This window comes from Pelobates fuscus, chromosome 3, assembly GCF_036172605.1.
Source record: "Pelobates fuscus isolate aPelFus1 chromosome 3, aPelFus1.pri, whole genome shotgun sequence".
In the NCBI taxonomy this organism is placed as follows: domain Eukaryota; kingdom Metazoa; phylum Chordata; class Amphibia; order Anura; family Pelobatidae; genus Pelobates; species Pelobates fuscus.
The window spans coordinates 177,755,108-177,778,209 of record NC_086319.1 but is presented as its reverse complement, the minus strand read 5'-3'; positions in this window follow the sequence as shown (position 1 = coordinate 177,778,209).

Here is a 23,102-nt window from a genome sequence, read left to right as displayed (position 1 = left end):
GAGAGAAGGGAGCTGACAGGAGCTGCGGTGAAGGTAAGTTACAGCTTCCTGCCAGCCCCCGGTCCATGTCTGTATTATGGCAATGAAAATTGCCATAATACAGACAACTGACTCGAGTATAAGACGAGTGAGTGTTTATCAGCACAAAAATGTGCTGAAAAACTCGTCTTATACTCGAGTATATACGGTATTTATTTATTATTTTAATTATACGTATATATATATATATATATATATATAGTATATATATGTAGATCTATTATATATATATATATATATATATATATATATATATATATATATATATATATACATATTATATATATGTAACGTCATTCTAAGTGTATTTTAATACTAATATATATACTTATATTAGTATTAAAATACACTTTGTATGACGTTTCATATATATACATATTATATATATATATATATATATATATATATAAATACTTTTAATTTATTTTTACACATGTTTAATTTTTTTTTTATTCTTCCTACCAGCAGTGGGACTGTCTGACATTTCAGACAGCCCCCCTGCTGGCAGATCCATAGCCAGCTATAGGGGGCCATGTGATCGCTCTTTGAGAGCCTCATTTGCCGTGGGAGGGCTGCCTGGTCTGTCAGGCAGCCCTCCAGAAGAGGATCGCGGCGGAGGTGAGTACCTCCTGGCTCCTGGGGCAGAAAGCCGTTACGGCGTTCCATGCCGCCGCAACGGCTTTAAAGCCCATTTAAAGCGCGACGGCATGGAATGCCGTAACGGCGTTAAGGGGTTAATAGTAATTTTACGTCGCATGACTAGTATGGTTGCAATTTATAAGAGTATGCCATGAGATTCTTGTCTATTTAGTTAGACTTTGTTCTACACATTAACATGCATGGATAATTTCCACCCAAGGTTAGGTGTATGTCACCAAGTATGTGTATGGCTGTTTTCCTCATCCACGTATGAGGTTGATAGTTCCTGTAATGGGAAGGATTTTGAGGGAGATATGTTGAGTTTGTGTGGGAAAAGAAAGAAGAAGAAAACGTAGTAGGTATAAAAGGGGCCCCCAGACCCCGAATCATAGGTCTTTTTTTTTTTTTTTGTAGAGCTGCTGTGGTCGACCCATTCCAGCCTATCAATAAACAATAATCAGGACACGCAGGTCCTTCTTGCACAGTTGTAGAGTATCAATCTTGCCTGATGGCAGTCATGTGGCTATCGACCTGTACGTCTTAGATGCACATTTTCAGAACCACTATATCCCCATCGCGTGTAAATGTACCTGGACCATGCTCTATGGTGGTGCGGCGTCTTTGTACATCCCCGCATGGGTTCACCATCCACCACCATCCTCTCGTGAGCATTTGTTCCGACTGTCTCGTATGGCCTATCAGCACTCAGCTTATATGTGAAGGTGTCCTGCGGGTTAGGTACAGCTTGTGTGTGTGCGGGAGGTGGTATCTACTATTACGTGAGCATGCAAGTGGTAGGTACATGAGGTCTATTAGATGGCTTATGGGTGCATGATGAGAAAGAGTGTAAGTGTATAGGGGCTTGTTTGTCATGGGAAGAAAAGGTGTATAAGCGCGAGGGAAGGATGGTAAAGTAAAGGAGTAGCAGAAGTTAGGGGGTATGTGTCGGCCTCGCCCCGTGCTGCCTGGGATCCCCCGTGTGACCTCCACGATGATCGCTCTTATCTCTGTACGTTCTGTGATATAAATACAAACAAGGGTCACTATGTCTCGGCATGCTTGTCCCCCCTCCCCAGCAGGGACGCCTGCATCGTCTCCGCCCCCTGAATGTCCTCAACTCTGCGTAGCCATTCTTCCTTGCTGGGAGCCTCCGCACGCCTCCAGTATAGCGGGATTAAAATAATAGTAGACAAGGGCGAGTGAATGGTAGTGAGACCCAAGTGCAGGCAAGCCTCTGTATACAGGTCACTCCAACCTTAAACAAAACATCCAAACAAACTGTAGAAGGTACAGGGCGCCACAGTCACTATACGGGTAATCTGATAGATGGGGTTTAAGAAAGAGTAAAAAGTAGAGTGGATAAAATCGAAATTTATTGAAAGTATTGAACAATATCAGCACAATATGTGCAGTGGATAAAAGATAAAAAAAGGCCACAATGGGCTACAGGTCCCTTAAGTATAGCAGCTCAATACAATAAAGTACAATGGTGCATACAAATTATGAAACGGTGCAAATGCTAAAGTGCAAAATCAACAAAAGTGAAAAGGCAAAAGACCAAATCACTAGTGAAGATTAAAATCCAGAGGTCTGAATATGGATTTCGAGATGAATGTGCTAATTTGAGAACTGATGCATCTTTTATCCGTTTTTTATCTAGTCTTACTAAACTTTTATAAACTGGTTCTACTAAAATATATATAAAGTTTTTTATAAGATTTTATAAAATTTTACTAATGGTCCCCTCTACCTTCTTTTATACTCTCTCCCCCTTTTCTCTCCTATTTCTGTCAAGGTTTTTTTCAGGACATATTTTAGACTAAAGGCTAAAGATATAGCCCAGAGATTCAAATGTTTATTTTAGAAATGTTTTATACGATTTATATGTTTAAAATGTATAGTTGATTAATATAAATGTTATTAATCATATATTGAAATTTGCCAGGATAGTCCCACAGGGTATATGTAAATAAAGACTTTTTAATATGGCGATTTCTGCTTCGGGAATAGCTGATATACTATTTCCGGTATCGGAAGAGTAAGCCCGACGTCATACGCAAACGGACGCAAAAATGGGCGGAGAAAAATGCCGTCAAGCGGAAACCGGAAACAGGAATTGAAAGACCGAAAAGACCGGAAAGTAAGAAGAATTGAGCGCCAAAATTTAAGATTTGTCTGGTATATATACGAAGAAGTGGGACTTATACTTTATGCACTTTGAGAAAGACTTTAAAGAGTCGAAACGCGTCAGTGCTGCTAATCGTTTTTTATCCCTGTTTTATTTGTAAAACATTAAATTCTTTCAAAATATTTTTACTCTTCTGGAAATTCTTTTTATCTACTGTTGTTCCTGGTACCAGTGGAGTGATCCGGAAGAGCGGAGGAGCAAAAAGAAAGGGATTTCTTAAGAACCTGAATAGTCAGAGCCTACTATACGTGGCTCTGCAAAGTGTGAGTGTAAACTATACCTCTGCACTGTATATTGCTTTGTAAAACAGTATTATGCTATGTTTTCACTCTTTTATGTAGGTGAAACCAATAAGATGTCCGAATGTGAATAAGTATATCATTTCATTTTTACTTGCACTCCTCTATCTTTGTTCTTATTTGTATTTGTATTAGTGTTTTTTAAGTGGTTTTAAAACACTGGGGAGTTGCACTTATATTTCTGACACCACTTTGACACCTTGTGTAATTTGCACTTTACTGTGCAAATAATCTTTTCTTGTATTTGATTAAAAACAGCACTGAGTCAAATACAAATGCAGCACAACCAATAATAACCAAAGTACATAAAAAAGAGACTGCTACTACCAAAATACAGGGTCCCGGCTGTTGCTCAACGCGTTTCGTCTATGTGACTTCGTCAGGAGCATCTTCCTTCTTCCCATCTTCTCTCCCTTTTAAATCCGCCGGTCCGCCGGTCTGTCATTCCGTGATCGTGATTGCGCATGCGCACGTCACGTCACGCGCGTCGACATACGTCATGACGCACGCGTGACCGATCGGCGCATGCGCAACCATGCTGGAACGCAGAAAAACTTTATTGGTACTATACACATCCACATTATGAGCGTTCTACAACAAAAAAGCTCATATTTCATGTGGAATGTGTGTACAGACCTGCCTGACTACCAGCTAACCCCTAACATGAATCACTATCAGCCACAAAAGAAACAAATCAATATAAATAGGACTGATGGGGTATAAAGAATATATAAAAAATGGATTTATAGAAAATGGGTTTGTAGAAAAAGATGGACTTAGAAAAAAGGTCATGAATAAAAATATATACACAAAAGGTATAGTTATTAAAACATAAATGAATATAAGTAAAAATAATAAAAATAAGAGGATAGCAAGTTAAAAAATAGTCCATTTATATTTCTAATGCAAATTATACATAAATTACATATATAATGGCTATCTATACATGATGGTAATCTAGCTATATCAGAGGATTTAAAAGGTGTAAATACCAATAGTGGAGGTATATCTTTCATAGAAAAAATAGTGTGGTATCACGATATTAAATATATGTGTGAATTCGTAGATATGTGAACATTGAGGATCGTAATATATAGTTTAATTATACATAATAAAAGGAAGCGATAATATTGAGCAATGGAAAATTTAGAACCTTTAAATATATTAATACTATATGACATATAACAATATTTTGTCTTATTTTATTTCATTTCAAAAATATGTTAGAAACATTAAAATATTAAAATACACAGGTGAAAAAAAAAAAAAAAAAGAAGAACATCCAGATGAGATCAAAAGATACACTGAGAGCTACCTAATAATAGGAGATATAATGGGAGACACAATGAGAAATAAAATGAGAGATAAAAAATTAAATAATAAAATGAGAGATAAAAAAGGAAGATAAAACAGAGGGGTTAGTGCAAAATCAATCAATGAAGGCCAATATATCTAAATCCGTATTAAGACCTGAGGGGACAGAGAATTTAATTTTGTATATCCATTCTGTCTCCCTCATGGCCAACATTTTCTCAGTATTTCCACCCCTCCAATGTGGTGTAATCATGTCAATACCAATGCAAATAAAATCTTTAAAATCAAACTCTCTACAAGCGTTACAATGTTTAGGTACACTATGCTTCACGTTCTTGTTCTTAATTCCATTAAAATGTTCTAATAGTCTTACGTGCAATTTTCTAATAGTGCATTCTACATATTGAACCCCGCATTTACATTGCAACATATAAACCACATTTTTGCTTTGACAGTTAATAAAGTGCTTGATTTTAAAAGTCGCTTTTGTCACTGTGCTACAAAATTCTGTAACCTTATTTTTCTGGAATTTGCAAGTAGTGCATCTTCCACATCTGAAAAAAACATTGGGTTTCTCTGATAAAAAAATTAACTCTCTCCTTAACAGTCTCTTTCTTAGGTAAAATACTAGGGGCTAAAATATTCCTCAAATTGTTAGATTTCTTATATATTACTTTAGGTCTCTTTGGTAAAATCCTTTTTAAAAATTTGTCTTGTAGTAAAATAGGCCAGTTTTTCCGAATTGTCTTCTCTATTAAATTAGCTTTGTTATTCAATTTTGTTAAAAATGCAAATTCTGAACAGTTCTTGTTATCCCTCTTCTTTTTGCTAACATTTGCTAGAATGTCTTTTCTTTGAAGGCTCTCTATTTCTCTCTGTGTATTACATAAAAGTTCCTTAGGATAATTTCTATATGAATTTTTTTTATTTAAAACCTGGACCTGCTCTTTAAAATCTTCTTTCTCTGTGCAATTTTTAAAAATCCTCATATGTTGTCCCTTAGGGATATTAGTTAACCACTTGCGATGGTGGCAACTTGAGAACTCAATAAAACCATTTCCGTCAGTAGGTTTAAAATAGGTCTTACTATGGATTTTCCTTTCTTTTACAAACAAAGTGAGATCTAAAAAATTAATACAAGTGTCATGAATTTCTTCTGTGAATCTAAGGCCATAAGTGTTCGAGTTAATATAACTTAAAAATTCTTCTAAAAGACCCCGGTTTCCTTTCCAAATAATTAAAACATCATCAATATAGCGTCTCCATTGCACCAGGTTCGCACCGAATGGATTATTATGCCAAATAGCATTCAATTCCCAATCCGCCACACAAATGTTAGCATAACTCGGTGCGAACCTGGTGCCCATCGCTGTTCCACATGTTTGGAGGTAATATGATCCCTCGAACCAAAATAAATTGTGGAACAGGATGAACCTAATGAGCTCTAAAATGAAAGAGGCCTGTTCCAAATTCATCTGGGGGTCATTAATTAAAACACTCTGTATAGCCTTTATACCCTTTTCATGGTCAATCACAGTATATAAAGAAGTTACGTCTATTGTCACCCAAAGGTATTCATCCTTCCAATCCAGATTCTCAAACTCTTTAATAATTTGGGTGGAGTCTTTGGTATAAGATCTCGCTAAAATTACATATTTCTGTAAATAAAAATCTATATATTGGGAGATGTTGCTGGTCAGAGAGCCAATGCCACTGATAATAGGTCTACCTGGTGGGGACTCAAGACACTTATGAACCTTGGGAAGGTAATAAAAGACTGCCATCTTGGGTGAATTAATAAATAGATACTGAAACTCATCCTTACTTATTATTCCTTTTTCCATTCCCAACGTTAAGATCGTACGTAATTCTTCTTTAAAACCATAAATAGGGTTACTTCTTAAAATTTTATAAGTGTTAGAGTCTCCTAATATTCTTTCGGACTCTTTCATATAATCATCTCTTTTTAAAATCACGATACTCCCACCCTTATCAGCTTGTCTAATTACTATCTCTTTATTGTCTTTAAGAGTCTTTAAGGCTTGTTTCTCCTTTTTAGTTAGGTTCTCTTTACCTTTATTTTTAGAAAGTCTCTCGAATTCACTCATTATCATGTCACTAAAAACAGGTATATGATCTCCCTTTTCCCAAGTGGGAAAAACATTTGATTTGTTCTTTAATCCTGAGTGGATTATTTCTGGTGTCATAGACCCCATTTCAGGTAGTGGCTTGATTAGTGAGGAACCATTGATATTATTATATTGATATTATCAATGGTTCCTCACTAATCAAGCCACTACCTGAAATGGGGTCTATGACACCAGAAATAATCCACTCAGGATTAAAGAACAAATCAAATTTTTTTCCCACTTGGGAAAAGGGAGATCATATACCTGTTTTTAGTGACATGATAATGAGTGAATTCGAGAGACTTTCTAAAAATAAAGGTAAAGAGAACCTAACTAAAAAGGAGAAACAAGCCTTAAAGACAATAAGAGATAGTAATTAGACCAGCTGATAAGGGTGGGAGTATCGTGATTTTAAATAGAGATGATTATATGAAAGAGTCCGAAAGAATATTAGGAGACTCTAACACTTATAAAATTTTAAGAAGTAACCCTATTTAGGGTTTTAAAGAAGAATTACGTACAATCTTAACGTTGGGAATGGAAAAAGGAATAATAAGTAAGGATGAGTGTCAGTATCTATTTATTAATTCACCCAAGACGGCAGTCTTTTATTACCTTCCCAAGGTTCATAAGTGTCTTGAGTCCCCACCAGGTAGACCTATTATCAGTGGCATTGGCTCTCTGACCAGCAACATCTCCCAATATATAGATTTTTATTTACAGAAATATGTAATTTTAGCAAGATCTTATACCAAAGACTCCACCCAAATTATTAAAGAGTTTGAGAATCTGGATTGGAAGGATGAATACCTTTGGGTGACAATATACGTAACTACTTTATATACTGTGATTGACCATGAAAAGGGTATAAAGGCTATACAGAGTGTTTTAATTAATGACCCCCAGATGAATTTGGAACAGGCCTCTTTCATTTTAGAGCTCATTAGGTTCATCCTGTTCCACAATTTATTTTGGTTCGAGGGATCATATTACCTCCAAACATGTGGAACAGCGATGGGCACCAGGTTCGCACCGAGTTATGCTAACATTTTTGTGGCGGATTGGGAATTGAATGCTATTTGGCATAATAATCCATTCGGTGCGAACCTGGTGCAATGGAGACGCTATATTGATGATGTTTTAATTATTTGGAAAGGAAACCGGGGTCTTTTAGAAGAATTTTTAAGTTATATTAACTCGAACACTTATGGCCTTAGATTCACAGAAGAAATTCATGACACTTGTATTAATTTTAGATCTCACTTTGTTTGTAAAAGAAAGGAAAATCCATAGTAAGACCTATTTTAAACCTAATGACGGAAATGGTTTTATTGAGTTCTCAAGTTGCCACCATCGCAAGTGGTTAACTAATATCCCTAAGGGACAACATATGAGGATTTTTAAAAATTGCAAAGAGAAAGAAGATTTTAAAGAGCAGGTCCAGGTTTTAAATAAAAAAATTTCAGATAGAAATTATCCTAAGGAACTTTTATGTAATACACAGAGAGAAATAGAGAGCCTTCAAAGAAAATACCTTCTAACAAATGTTAGCAAAAAGAAGAGGGATAACAAGAACTGTTCAGAATTTGCATTTTTAACAAAATTTAATAACAAAGCTAATTTAATAGAGAAGACAATTCGGAAAAACTGGCCTATTTTACTACAAGACAAATTTTTAAAAAGGATTTTACCAAAGAGACCTAAAGTAATATATAAGAAGAGTATATAATATATAGAGAGTTTGATTTTAAAGATTTTATTTGCATTGGTATTGAAATGATTACACCACATTGGAGGGGTGGAAATACTGAGAAAACGTTGGCCATGAGGGAGACAGAATGGATATACAAAATGAAATCCTCTGTCCCCTCAGGTCTTAATACCGATTTAGATATATTGGCCTTCATTGATTGATTTTGCACTAACCCCTCTATTTTATCTTCCTTTTTTATCTCTCATTTTATTATTTAATTTTTTATCTCTCATTTTATTTCTCATTGTGTCTCCCATTATATCTCCTATTATTAGGTAGCTCTCAGTGTATCTTTTGATCTCATCTGGATGTTCTTCTTTTTTTTTTTTTCCATCTGTGTATTTTAATATTTTAATGTTTCTAACATATTTTTGAAATGAAATAAAATAAGACAAAATATTGTTATATGTCATATAGTATTAATATATTTATTAAAGGTTCTAAATTTTCCATTGCTCAATATTATCGTTTCCTTTTATTATCTATAATTAAACTATATATTACGATTCTCAATGTTCACATATCTACGAATTCACACATATATTTGATATTGTGATACCACACTATTTTTTCTATGAAAGATATACCTCCACTATTGGTATTTACACCTTTTAAATCCTCTGATATAGCTAGATTACCATTATGTATAGATAGCCATTATATATGTAATTTATGTATAATTTGCATTAGAAATATAAATGGACTATTTTTTAACTTGCTATCCTCTTATTTTTACTATTATTCAATTATGTTTTAATAACTATACCTTTTGTGTATATATTTTTATTCATGACCTTTTTTCTAAGTCCATCTTTTTCTACAAACCCATTTTCTATAAATCCATTTTTTATATATTCTTTATACCCCATCAGTCCTATTTATATTGATTTGTTTCTTTTGTGGCTGATAGTGATTCATGTTAGGGGTTAGCTGGTAGTCAGGCAGGTCTGTACACACATTCCACATGAAATATGAGCGTTTTTGTTGTAGAACGCTCATAATGTGGATGTGTATAGTACCAATAAAGTTTTTCTGCGTTCCAGCGTGGTTGCGCATGCGCCGATCGGTCACGCGTGCGTCATGACATATGTGGACGCGTGTGACGTGACGTGCGCATGCGCAATCATGATCCTGGAATGACAGACCGGCGGATTTAAAAGGGAGAGAAGATGGAAAGAAGGAAGATGCTCCTGACGAAGTCACATAGACAAAACGCGTTGAGCAACAGCTGGGACCCTGTATTTGGGTAGTAGCAGTCTCTTTTTTTTATGTACTTTGGTTATTATTGGTTGTGCTGCATTTGTATTTGACTCAGTGCTGTTTTTAATCTTCACTAGTGATTTGTTTTTTTTGCCTTTTCACTTTTGTTGATTTTGCACTTTAGCATTTGCACCTTTTCATAATTTGTATGCACCATTGTACTTTATTGTATTGAGCTGCTATACTTAAGGGACCTGTAGCCCATTGTGGCCTTTTTTATCTTTTATGCACATATTGTGTGCTGATATTGTTCAATACTTTCAATAAATTTCGATTTTATCCACTCTACGTTTTACTCTTTCTTAAACCCCATCTATCAGATTACCCATATAGTGACTGTGGCGCCCTGTACCTTCTACGGTTTGTTAGCGGGATTAAAGCTTTAGCTGCATTTAGCAGGTGTCGTAATATGGATTTTTTGTATAAGGACACCGACATTGGCAATGTATGTAGGAGGGCCAATTCCGCTGTCCATTCAGTCACATCTCCCAGAATCTCTGTTATTTTTTGCCTAATCATTTCCCAGTATGGGAGGATGTCACGGCATTCCCACCAAATATGGATTATTGTTCCCCTCTCCGCTTGGCATCTCCAGCACATATGGGAAGTCGTCAGGAAGATTCTGTGAAGAAGGACTGGGTTCCTGTACCAGAGTGTTAACAATTTATAATTCGTTTGCTGGTATTGCGAACAGATAGAGCTCTTATGTTGCCAGAGTAATGCGTGGTCCCATTGTTGTGGTGTGAATGTCGTGTCTAGGAATTCCTCCCATTGCCTGCGAAAGGTTGAGTTCGTTGTTAAGTGTCCTGTCAGGAGGTATTGGTATAATGTCGAAATCGCTTTCTCAATAGGTGAGCCCTTTTCACAGCGATCCTCGAACCAAGTTCGGTTCCTGTGCAGGTTTTCTTTATTCCGCATGGTATCATAGTAGTGCTTCACTTGCATATAGCGAAGTACAGTCATGGAGGACCGTGGTTTTCCCTCTAGTAAGGAATCTAGGGATCGTAACGCCCCATTGTGTAAAATTGTGTGTATAGGCACATATTCGTGTCCATCTGCAAAGGGCCACATTATCGGTAAGTTTCCCCCCCCCCCACTGCCTGGTTGTGGGTAATTGGGAGCAGCGGGCTAGGTGCGGGTGAGATCTGAGGTTGCTCTCTTATGAGTCTCCAACTGTGTAGTTTCTGCTCCATCAGTCCCTCCCCAGCGCCGCACATCTCTCCCCTCCCCCCCAGATGACAGGCTGCGGAGGCATCTCAGGGCTTTCCCGGGTAAGCGCCACCCATTGTTTTTGCTGCGGGCTCGCGTGCCATTCCACTGTACGCTGCAGGACCGTAGCTTGATGGTATTTCTTAAAGTCTGGCAATGCTAGGCCTCCGCGATGTGTGGGCAAGCATAATATCTCATGTCTGAGTCTCGATCTTTCTCCCCGGCACACATATCGGATAACAGCAGATTTTAACTTGGAGAAGAAGGTCGTCGGTAGGGCCAGCGGTATTGTCTGGAATGGATATAGGAGTCTTGGCAAGATATACATTTTTAGTACTGCTATCCGCCCGTGCCATGATACATGTGGGTATGCCCATTTTTCTAGGTCCATTAATAACTTCTTCAGCAGGGGGGTGAAATTATGATGATATAAGTCCTTCGGATTCGGGGTTACCCAGATCCTGAGATATTTCATTTTTTGAAAGCACCACCGAAACAGGAACAGTGAGTCCAGGGCAATATATTCCCCTTCGGGCGTGGTAACGTTTAACACCTCGCATTTGGATAGGTTTAATTTGAGGACGGAGACCTCTCCAAGTCATTCAAATTCCGACAGTAGGAATGGTCCGTCCCCTGCCAAGGGAAGCCCTTGATGTCCGGGTGTTGGTGGATCATCTAGAGAAAGGGTTCCAAGGAGATGGTGAATAATAGTGGAGACAGGGGGCATCCCTGTCTCGTTCTGTTGGAGATCTCGAAGTCGTCAGTGAGGGCTCCGTTGACCCGCACCGCGGCTTGGGGTTTGTTGTACAACGTTCAAATCCACGTAAGGAATCTTTGCACCACTCCCATTTTACTAAGGGTAGCAAACATGTAAGGCCATTTCACGCGGTCGAACGATTTCTCAGCGTCTGTGAAGAGCAGGAGGAGATGTTGCTGTGATTTCCTCGCCCTATGTTGTATCGCGAACAGCCTCAAGGTGCTGTCTCGTGCCTCCCGTCCAGGTATAAATCCTGTTTGGTCTGCGTGTATCAAAGATGGAAGGACAGATTGGAGTCTGGTCGCGAGCGCCTTTGTGAACAATTTAGTGTCCACGTTCAGCAGCGAGATCGGGCGATAGCTGCTGCAAGTTGTCGGGTCTTTCCCGGGTTTCGGGAGAACAGTTATGGTGGCCGCTAAGGATTCCACCCCAAAATTTCCCCCCTCTGCGAGACATTGATGGCTTTTGTTAACCACGGTAAGAGTATCGCTGAAAAGGACTTGTAAAAGCCCGTGGAAAAAACATCGGGGCTTGGCGCCTTGCCAGTTTTAGAGTTCTTCGACGACGATATTGTAGACCCGATGGTATCGTGGAGGTATTCACGTGCGTGAGCTTCTTCTGTTTCCGGTAATGCTCGGTCATTGGTCGTAGCGAGGTTGTACAGGGAGTGGTAGAATGTTTTAAACTCTTCAGCGATATTGGTTGGGAAGGTGGAGGTGACGCCCGATGAGAGGCGCAGTTTGCGAACCTGGGATGTTTGACCCCTCAGAAAGCGGGCAAGAAATCTGCCCCCTTTATTAGCATGGGCGTAGAAGAAGCCCTTAGAGTGTTGTAACGAGCGGAGATAACGTTTTGATAGGAGTTCCTTCAGCTGACGTCTGGCCTGCATTAAGTCCCTATATATCTCTATGAGTTGGGACCTTTTATGCTGGGTTTCTAAATCCGATATTAACTTATAGAGATCTGCCATCTCCCGCATTGTCTCCTTCTTTTTGTGTGCTGCTATCCGTATTAAAGTGCCCCGGATGACACTCTTGTGGGCCTCCCATACCGAGATTGGGGAGATATCCGGCGTTGCATTGTCCTGAAAGTAGCGATCCAAAGCCTGGGATATCTGTTCCCGCACCACAGGATCCAGGAGCATAGCTTCGTTGAGTCTCCACGTCCAGGTGGAGGGGCGGTAGAGTGGGGACTCCAGCTCAACTGTAACGGGGCCGTGGTCGGACCATGTAGCAGGCTTGATTTTGGCAGACAGCAATTTCGAGAGACCAGTTTGTCTGATAAAGAGATAATCAATGCGAGAGTACCGGTCATGAAGTGCAGAGTAATAGGTGAAGTCGTTCACAGTGGGGTTGAGCATCCTCCAGCAGTCCACAAGGCCTGTATCGTCCAAAGCTCTCCGCATAGAGCAAATATTGAGTTGAGTAATGCTGCTGGACTGCTGGAGGACGCTCAACCCCACTGTGAACAACTTCACCTATTACTCTGCACTTCATGACCGGTACTCTCGCATTGATTTGGACAAAGCCCAATCCTCCATCAAACGGGTATTGAGCACAAAGGTTTTTGGCGGGGCCGGTAGAGGTAGGAGCCGTCTACCCGGCCGCAACCCCCGGGGCTTTTCCAGACCGGGAAGAGGCTCCTTCAACCCGCAGAGACCGACCCAGGAACGGTCCTTCACCCCGTTCTTCCCCTCACCAGGACGGGCTTGGCATACCCGCGGCAGTCGAGGAACACCCACGGGAAAACGCCCTTATGGTGAGTACCATGTTTCCCCATATATATATGTAGGGGGCAGACTGGCCCTGTTCTATCAGGCCTGGACTTTGATCACGTCCGACAGTTGGGTGTTGCAGATGGTAGGGGGTTACCACCTAGAGTTGACTGCTCTCCCCGTTCAGACCACTCCCCCACAGGCAATTCACATGCCAACTACACACCTCGATCTCATCTCTGCAGAGATCAGAGAATTACAGACAAAGAGGGCCATAGAGGAGGTCGCTCTAGACACCCCAGGTTTCGTGAGCAACCTTTTTTTAGTGCCCAAAAAGGGAGGCAGGGTCCGCCCGGTTATAAAATTTCAAAATGGAAGGCATTCATTGCCTCAGGGACCTGCTCCTACCCGGAGACTGGATGGTCAAACTAGACTTGCAGGATGCTTACCTGACGGTCCCGGTAACGAAGATACACAGGAACCTACTCCAGTTCTGCTGGGGAGACAAGAAGTGGCGGTTCACATGCCTGCCCTTCGGTCTGTCCTCCGCCCCCTGGTGTTTCACAAAAATACTGAAACCAGTGGTGGCCTTCCTCAGATTACACGGAGTCCGCCTCATCATCTACCTGGACGACATCCTCATACTCTCCGGGACACGGTCTCTGCTACTAGAACACTTAAGGTGGACCCTGCACCTCATACAGAACCTGGGCTTCCTTGTAAACTGGAAGAAATCGGTTCTAACCCCCTCGCAACAAATGGAATTCCTCGGATTCCGAATCGACTCCGTCCTACAAGTCCTCTGCCTCCCGGCAGAAAAAATGTCCAACATCAAAAAGGAAATAAGGAAACTTATGCACCGGCCAGACATATCCCTTCGCCAACTGGCATGGGTCATTGGCCTGTTGGAAGCCACTATACAGGCGATTTTCCCAGGCCCGCTCCACTACAGAGCGTTACAGCGACTGAAAGCGACCTGCCTACGAAGTGGCCACTCGTACGAATCTCACGTTACCCTGGACATGGAATCCAGGGAGGAACTGAACTGGTGGCTAACCCACATGGAGGCATGGAACGGCTGGGCGATCTTCGGGTCCACCCCGGATCTGGTGATAGAGTCAGACGCCAGCTTACATGGATGGGGCGCGCACTGCGGCACTATATCCACAGGAGGCAGATGGTGCACGGAAGAGTCCTTCTTACACATAAACTCTCTGGAACTGCTGGCGGCCTCGTTCGCCATTCGCAGTCTCTCACCCAAAGGCATCTCATGCTCGATCCTGCTCAAGCTGGACAATGTCTCGGCGGTGCGATACATAAACCATCTAGGGGGAACCAGGTCCCGCATCCTAGCGGTTTTGGCCAGAGACTTCTGGAATTACTGTTTACAGAACAGTGTGTCCTTTTACCGCGGAACACATCCCAGGCCTGGACAACTACACCGCGGACTGGAACTCCCGCTACTTGAGGGAGATTGGAGACTGCTACCGAGCGTGTTCCGCAGGATCTCATCCCTATCGGGACCTCTGAGCATGGACCTGTTTACATCCAGACTCAACACACAACTACCGAGGTTCTGCAGCTGGCGACCAGACCCAGAGGCCATGGCAACGGACGCTTTCCTCCAAAATTGGTCCAGGGGCAGGGCGTACGCCTTCCCGCCTTTCAATCTGATAGCCCGTTGTCTAGTACACCTCCGACGCTCCAAGAGCTCGTTGGTCCTGATAACCCCATGCTGGAGATCCCAACCTTGGTTCCCACACCTATTGGAAATGGCGATAGACCACCCGAGGCTACTCCCGGACCATCCATCTCTGCTGACCAACCCGGACGGGGAGAGCCACTCCCTAGTGGAACAGGGCCTTCTCCGCCTCATGGTGTGGCTCCTTTCCAGGGACCCTGGGAAATCACAGAGGTTTCGAGCACAACTGTGCAACTCCTGGCAAACGCATGGGCACCTGGAACACGCCACACATACACTGCAGCATGGAGACAGTGGGCCAATTGGTGCCTGGAACGATCACTGGATCCGGTATCAGCCCCTGTGAAGTCAGTGTTGGACTTCCTCACACACCTCTTCGAGTCAGGTAAAGCCTTCCGTACGGTTAACGTATTCCATTCAGCCATATCAGCTGGACATGACCAGGTGGACGGACTCACACTGGGACAGAACCCTCTAATCTGTCGCCTACTCAAGGGAGTCCGCTTCTCACGTCCCCCTGCATCCAGATATGGATCCTTCTGGGACGTCAACTGTGTGTTCAGACTCCTAGATGGCTGGCCTGCTAACATAGAACTGTCACTTAAACAAATATCGGCAAAGCTACTTATGCTGTTCTGCCTATTATCCTGTAAACGGGTATCGGACGTAAGAGCCCTGGACTGGCGGGCCCGCACGTTCACTCCGGAGGGAGTGTCGTTCGATATCTCACGGAGAACTAAATCAGCTAGTAAACAAGTTTTCTATCCGAGAGTCATGAGTTTGCCAAACTTATGCCCAATAGCATGCCTAAAGGAGTATGAGTCTCACACCTCTACGCTGCTTCCGTCCAATGACGGTCCCCTGTTCATCTCACTTAAGAAACCTCATCTACCCGTATCTACCCCGACACTAGCGCGATGCATTAAATGGCTACTGCCTACGGCCGGGATCGATGTATCAGTCTTCTCATCCCACTCTGTTAGAGGTGCCATGGCCTCAAAAGCATCGGCGGCTGGATGTCGCTTGGAAGACATTTTGAAGGCTGCGGATTGGTCTACGGAATCCACTTTCCGGAATTTCTACTTTAGACCCATACAACATTTTTCTGACAAGATTATAGCTCAGCTTTAAAATAGCATAATAGGAGCCTCCGTGTCTTTAATAAAATTCCTAGATTTTACTATTAAAATGACGTAAAGTCATGATTTTATTAATGACACGGAGGCGAGTATTATTCTCTCCCTCCCTCCCTGGGTTAATAGGGGTGGGATTTTTTCTTTTCACAGCCATTTAGGTCTAGACCGAGTCGGGACTTACCTTCATGTGTACAGGACAGGCCCTCCTGACCCACTTTTCCTACTATTCACCCAGTCTAGTTGACGTGAGATGTAGGACGTTGTAACACTGTAATTCCTTTCAGATGTAGATGACATTAGTTTGAATTATGGTTCTACCTGCTACTTATCGTGTTTTAGGTTAGAACGCTATGACATTTAGATTTTCTCTCAGACATGGAGGATAACAGATATGCTGGAATATGTTACAACCAGTTATCAGTAGAGATTTTACCATATTTCTCCTCTTTTTCTTAGCCTGATTCCACACGCCAAAGAGACCAAAAAGGAACTTCGAGGTTGACTCCACAGTTTCCCTAGGAAGAGATGTTCAGCTTCCCAAGATTACAGTTTTCCAGTTCAGAGTTCTTGTTCGGTTTTTTGACTGGTCTTCGGATCGCTACAGAAAGAGGAAGAGGAAGAGAGTGCTACACCTTATATACTGCAAGGGGGAGGTTCCCTTATGTAGCACTGTTGAATATGTATATATGTTAATAATATGCTATAATTTTATAATTTCTCTTTTACTCATTTCTCTCTTCGCTGCTGAGGGAAAATTTAAGAAAGAGAAGCATAATACTCGCCTCCGTGTCATTAATAAAATCATGACTTTACGTCATTTTAATAGTAAAATCTAGGAATTTATATTATTTCCATATAGCCATGGTCTTAAAAAGGAATTTGACTTATTTCCCTTACATTAGGGGAAAAATCCCAGGGGGCCCATATCTTCATGTAGAATTTTAGCTGGTTATTCATTTTTTAAAATCCTTTTTCCATTTTAAATTGATAGTTAAATTGATTTATTATTTCGCCCATTCTAAATGTCCTTCTTGTTTCCAATTTCTTGCTATACTGATTTTAAATGCAAGCATGATATGTACCAAAATATGTAATAATAGTTTTTTTAGGCATACTGATATGGAAGAGCATGAGCTGGGGGGTCAAACAAAGATCCTGTTCAAATATTGTTTTACAAATTTCATTAAGTTTTAATTTGAGCTCATCGAGTTCCTTACATTCCCACCATATATAATATGACATTATTGCATCTTCAATATTGATCAGAATGATTTTTATTGATCTTATTTAATTTTGCTGGAACCATATACCACCTGTATATTATTTTATAATGTAGTTCTATTACATTTATACAGTGGATATTTTAACAAATTTTATTCTTCTTTTCCATTCTTTATTTCAGTTTTGTTTATGTCAGATTCCCACGTAATCTGTGATGACTCTTTGGCATTGGCAAAGGTTTCAAAACAACAAAGGAGATTTAAAGATCGAGAGATCGCTTTTTTGAATACCTAAAAATTCTGTCATTTTATTCTGTTCAATAATATGTTTAGTGGTAAAATAGTTCTTTATTCTAAGGTATGTCCATATTTCTTTAGAAGCTAAAGTATGCAGAGTTTGGAGTTTTTAAAATGGCATTAACTTCCCATTTAATAGGAAGTTAATTAGTCAGTCAATCCTACAGCTTCTCCACCTCCTCAGGTCCAAATCTATCATCTTCACCTCCAGTAATTTTATTGAAGAGGGACTTGCGAAAGTATTTATTTGATTAAATTGCCTTCTAATTTTTTAACCGTAGTCAACATGTCTTTAACAATCGAATTTACAGAACACTGATCGAACCTTTGTTTGTTATTGTTACGGTTACCTCCAGGCTAGCTGGAAGATGGACCGCTTGGATAGTCTGGATCCCAGTGTGGAGAGAGAGAGAAGCCGCTTCAGCTAGACGACCAAAAGAATCCTGTAAGTGTAGAACAATCCCACTAGCTATTGTCCAGCTAGGATACTCTTTTCCCCACAAAACGAGTCGAGGCTGTGATTTGAAGGTCAAACAAGAACTGGGTTTAATGGCACACAGGTATCAATATTTATGCAAAATCTCAGGTCCAGGGACAGCCCCCTCTGGACCTGATGAGATACAGTGACAATACAAGTGGTCAACCAATAGTAATACATTGTATCGTTTGAATTTGTTACCGCCCAGCTTGGAGATAATGAATCCAACGGCTATTACAATACAATTATCTCCAAGCGCCTAAAATACCACGTTTTATTGCCACATAAAAAACAGGTTAAAAATATATAACTTTAACATTTTCAGATACAATTCGGGTCTTCCACCATTCATTCTGTAGCCCCGGTCTGGGTGCAATAGTCAACCGAAGAGCGCCCAAAACCCACGAACCATACGCTTGATTTCTTCGTTACAAAGTCCATTCGTGTCTTTGGTCCCGAGCTTGCGATGGCGGCCATGTTTTTAAGTAAGTTAATAGGCAGCGGGGCCTCGGCATCAAACTCCTGGAACGAGTAACGGCCAGAGTGGTGTGCGAATCCCCGCTCTATTGCTGGATGTTTCAGTTGTTCGGGAGATGAACGTAGACCGCCGTGAAGGGGGCACTTAACCTGCGGTTAACCGCAACACTCAATATTCTAATTGAGGCCACACGCCAGGCTGTAGGTGGTCCCCGTTCGTGACCCTTTTGGTAGTTTGACTATCGGGAGATAAGGCACGAACGGGAATGCCCGGAGGCCGTCAATTAACCTGCGGTTAACCGCAGACCGCAACTCTCTGGGCGATCAATTGGTAACACACTCCCCTCGCAGGGTGGTCGATCGTTCAGTTGTTTGAAAGGTGACAGGGGTTAAGTGGCGGCACACGCCAGGGACTGGGTGGTCCGTTGTTCGATTAACAAATACGTGTAAGTAATCCGTTCGTGAGTTGGGTACAGAATTAAAGTACCGAAGCAATATCATAGCAAAGAAACAACATAATGCTTGTCTGTAACGGTTTTGTAACAGTGCTCCCTTTTTGTGGAACACTCTGGCAGACACCGTCTGACCCCTTTTTGGGGCAGACTAAGGCTGACCAGACTGATGGTTATGCTGGACTGAGGTCTGTTTGTCTGACAACCCGTTGGCGTTGCCATTCTGTTTTCCAGGTCTGTAGGTAATGGTGAAGTTAAAAGGTTGTAGTGACAAACTCCACTGTAAAAGTCTGCCATTATCCCCAGAGACCCGGTTTAGCCACACCAACGGGTTATGGTCTGTAACCAGAGTGAACTCTTGTCCATACAAATAGGGAGTCAGTTTCTTTAGTGCCCACACCAGAGCCAAACACTCCTTTTCTACTGCGGCATAGCTGACTTCGCGTGGCAGGAGCTTACGGCTGATGTAGGCAACTGGGTGCTCTCCTCCGTCTTCGCCTACTTGGCTGAGGACAGCCCCCAGCCCGAACATGGAAGCGTCTGTATGGACGATAAAACGTTTGTTAAGGGCTGGGGCCGCCAAGACAGGAGCGTTAACAAGTGCATTTTTGAGAGCCTAAAAAGCCGTTTCACAGTTGGGAGACCACAGGACCTGTCTGGGTAAGTTTTTCTTAGTCAGGTCAGTCAATGGTTTGGCAAGTGTGCTGTAGTCCGGTATGAACCGTCTGTAGTACCCTGCAGTGACCAGGAAGGCTAGGACCTGGGTTTTAGTGGTGGGGGTGGGCCAATTGGCGACGGCTTCTATCTTAGCCGGCTCTGGTCGCTGTTTCCCACACCCCACCCTGTGACCCAGGTACTGTACCTCAGCCCAAAGTGAAATTTTTCTGGCTTCAGGGTCAGGCCGGCGGCCCGAATCTGATCCAGAACCATTCCCACATGAGCTAAGTGTTCCTCCCAGGACTCACTGTGAATCGCTATGTCGTCCAGATATGTGCAAGCAAAACTCTGGAAGCCATCCAGGAGTCTGTCCACCAAGCGCTGGAATGTAGCTGGGGCATTCTTCATACCGAACAACATTACCTTAAAATGGTATAAACCAAACGGGGCGACGAATGCCGACTTGGGGATAGCCTCCTGGGCCAGGGGGTTTGCCAATAACCCTTGCAGAGGTCAATGGTAGTTAGATAATTTCCCCTGGCTATCCGATCAAGTAGCTTGTCTACTCTGGGCATCGGGTAAGCGTCCGTCACGGTTTTCTCATTGAGCTTCCGATAGTCCACACAAAACCGGGTAGTCTCATCTTTCTTGGGCACCAGGGCCACTGGGGAAGCCCATGGGCTATAGGAAGACTCATTGACCCTTAGTTGGAGCATCTCATCGATCTCCTTCTTCATTTCTGTCCGAACTGCCTCTGGGATTCGGTAAGGTGCCTGTCATAAGGGGGTTTGCACCGGGGTATCCACCTGGTGGGTCGTTAGGGTAGTGTATCCAGGTTTCTGGGAAAAAGTGGGGCTTTTGGCTTGAAGTAGCTGGTTAAGCTGCTCCCTTTCAGTGGGGCTAAGTCAGTCCCCTATCTTGACCTGCATTATTATGTCTGAGTGGGGACTCTTTTCTAATAAATCTGGGATGGGTAGGCTGTCTGGGTCTTCGTGGGGGGGGGACAGCATACCGCTGTCACGTTCTCAGGTCGCTCAAAGTATTCTTTGAGCATATTCACATGGAACGTTTTTCTAAGATTGCTGTCATGGCAGCTAGCTATCTCATAAGTGGTGTCTCCCCTCTTCTCTACTACTTGGTAGGGGCCCTGCCAGGAGGCTTGGAGTTTATCAGTCTTAACCGGCTTAAGTACTAATACCTTTTGCCCTATGGTAAAGATCCTCTTCCGTGCCCCCCGATCATACCACACTTTCTGTCTCTTCTGGGCCGACTGGAGGTTAGCCTGAACGGATTTGGCTAATTGTCCAAAGTCCTTGGTCCTTGGTCCTTGGTTCTCAATCTACACTGTCCACCTTGGTAAAATCATTAGCTCCTTCGGCTTCCAGTATCATTTATACACCCTGTTCCAAATTATTATGCAATTTATATTTTTCTCATTTACCTAAATAATTGATATAAATAACAGTCAGCATGATTCTCATGTTATCAACTATTAAGAGTACAATTCAAATTTTATTGAAAAAAAACCTCCTAATGATAACAGTATTTTTTTTAACATAAAAAACTTCCAATGCACTGTTCCAAATTATTACGCACAGTAAGTTTCAAAACATTTTATAGGTTGTAAAGAACTGAAAATTTTAATTGGTTGTGTTTCCAGCATATTTACTGACATCAAAAACTATTATATTCAAACTTATAACAACATTTTAACTTTTTAAAAATTTTAACAGGTCACGGTTACATTTTTTTTAACAGGTTACATTTTAGCATACAACCCCTTATTTGATAGCAGCTTCCCAAGTCTTGCATCCATTGAACTTGTGAGTTTTTAGACAGTTTCTGCTTGAATTTGTTTGCAAGATGTCAGAATAGCCTCCGAGTATGTTTTCCTGGCACTATAGTGGTCCTTTAAGCTTATAATTTGACTGTTTTCTATTTTCTAACATCAATTCTCACACTGCAGGGTTTGACTAATGAGGATTCGCCAGGGTGAAGAGTGCGTCATCTGCAAATAAGGTGATCTTATGCTCAACTGGGCCTGCTTTACAAAATCTTCCTGCAAATATGCATTTTCTATCCTTACAGTTGTGATATAGAATGGATTTCTTTAGACTGATTGCTTAGATCACCACTAGATTTCCCAATAAGTTATTTATACTGCTCGGGAACAAAGTTTCCCCTGTCGGGATCTGGATACGAGTCAATATGTTTTTTTCACTTGATTGCTTTGACCAACAACAGTGTATAAAATCCACATATCAGACTGCATGTCTGCAATCATTTGGTCCATAGAGTTTTTCTAATGTCTTGAAACCTGCACTTTACAGTTATTTCTAGAAAGTTGTTTTGTATATTTCATTTTCTGATTGCTGTAATTGTATTAAATATCTTCCAGTAAAGGTTAAAGGTTTTCCAATAAGCTTTTTATATACTGCTATAGGAACAAGTTTTCCTGTACAAAACATTGTGATGTGGACAAGAGCCAATGCAATTTTTTTTACTTGCTTGATCGTTGTCATCAGTAGCAGTGTATAAAATCCATATATTGGATTATATGTTTGCAATTATTTGGTTCATAACATTAATATGGGACATTTTAATGCATTTAAGACCTGTATTTTGCAGTTATCTTTAGAAAGTCTGTTTCGTTTATTTTATTTTCTGATTTCTGTGATGGCATTAAATACTTATCTTTATGTTTATTGGATGTACTTTATATTTTAAACACAGTCTTAACTACTGCTCTAAGTTGGATTAATGTTTTATTCATACAGTAGAAAGTGTTTTTAGCAAGCAGACCTTCATTACATCATATGGAGAATGGACTTTCCTGCTCAATTAAGTTTGATCTGGACACAATCCCATAAGACTTTAAACCTCTGTTAAATTGTTACAATTATCAGAAGCATAAAAAACTTCTACACCGGACTACTCCCACTAGCATAAATGAGGGGCTGAGCGGAACGCGTTACGCATGGCAGTTGATGTGAGATCTTGCAGAGGAAAAGCTTTGAGGAAACTACGAGTCACTTTAATTTATTCACAGTTACTTACTATATGTCACGTATTCATCCGCTTATAAAAATGTGGTTAATGACATTTACTGTCCACACAGGAAAAGTTGTGCCGAGCAGCAACCTAATCCACAGAGGGGTTAATGCTGAGCAGCAATTATGCAAATGGAAACCTGGTAACTGACTTTGGGGTCAAAGGCCGGTTACAGCCTATCATATCTAGAGGAGGGGTATTTAGGCCCAGTTCTCATTCTGCTCAGTGCCCTGTCGTGGTTTCCCTTGTGGTTGTCCGAGAGCGTGTTCCTGTTTATAGTTTTCTACCTGGGTTTTGACTTTGGCTTTGTTTATTGACTTCTCTATATTCC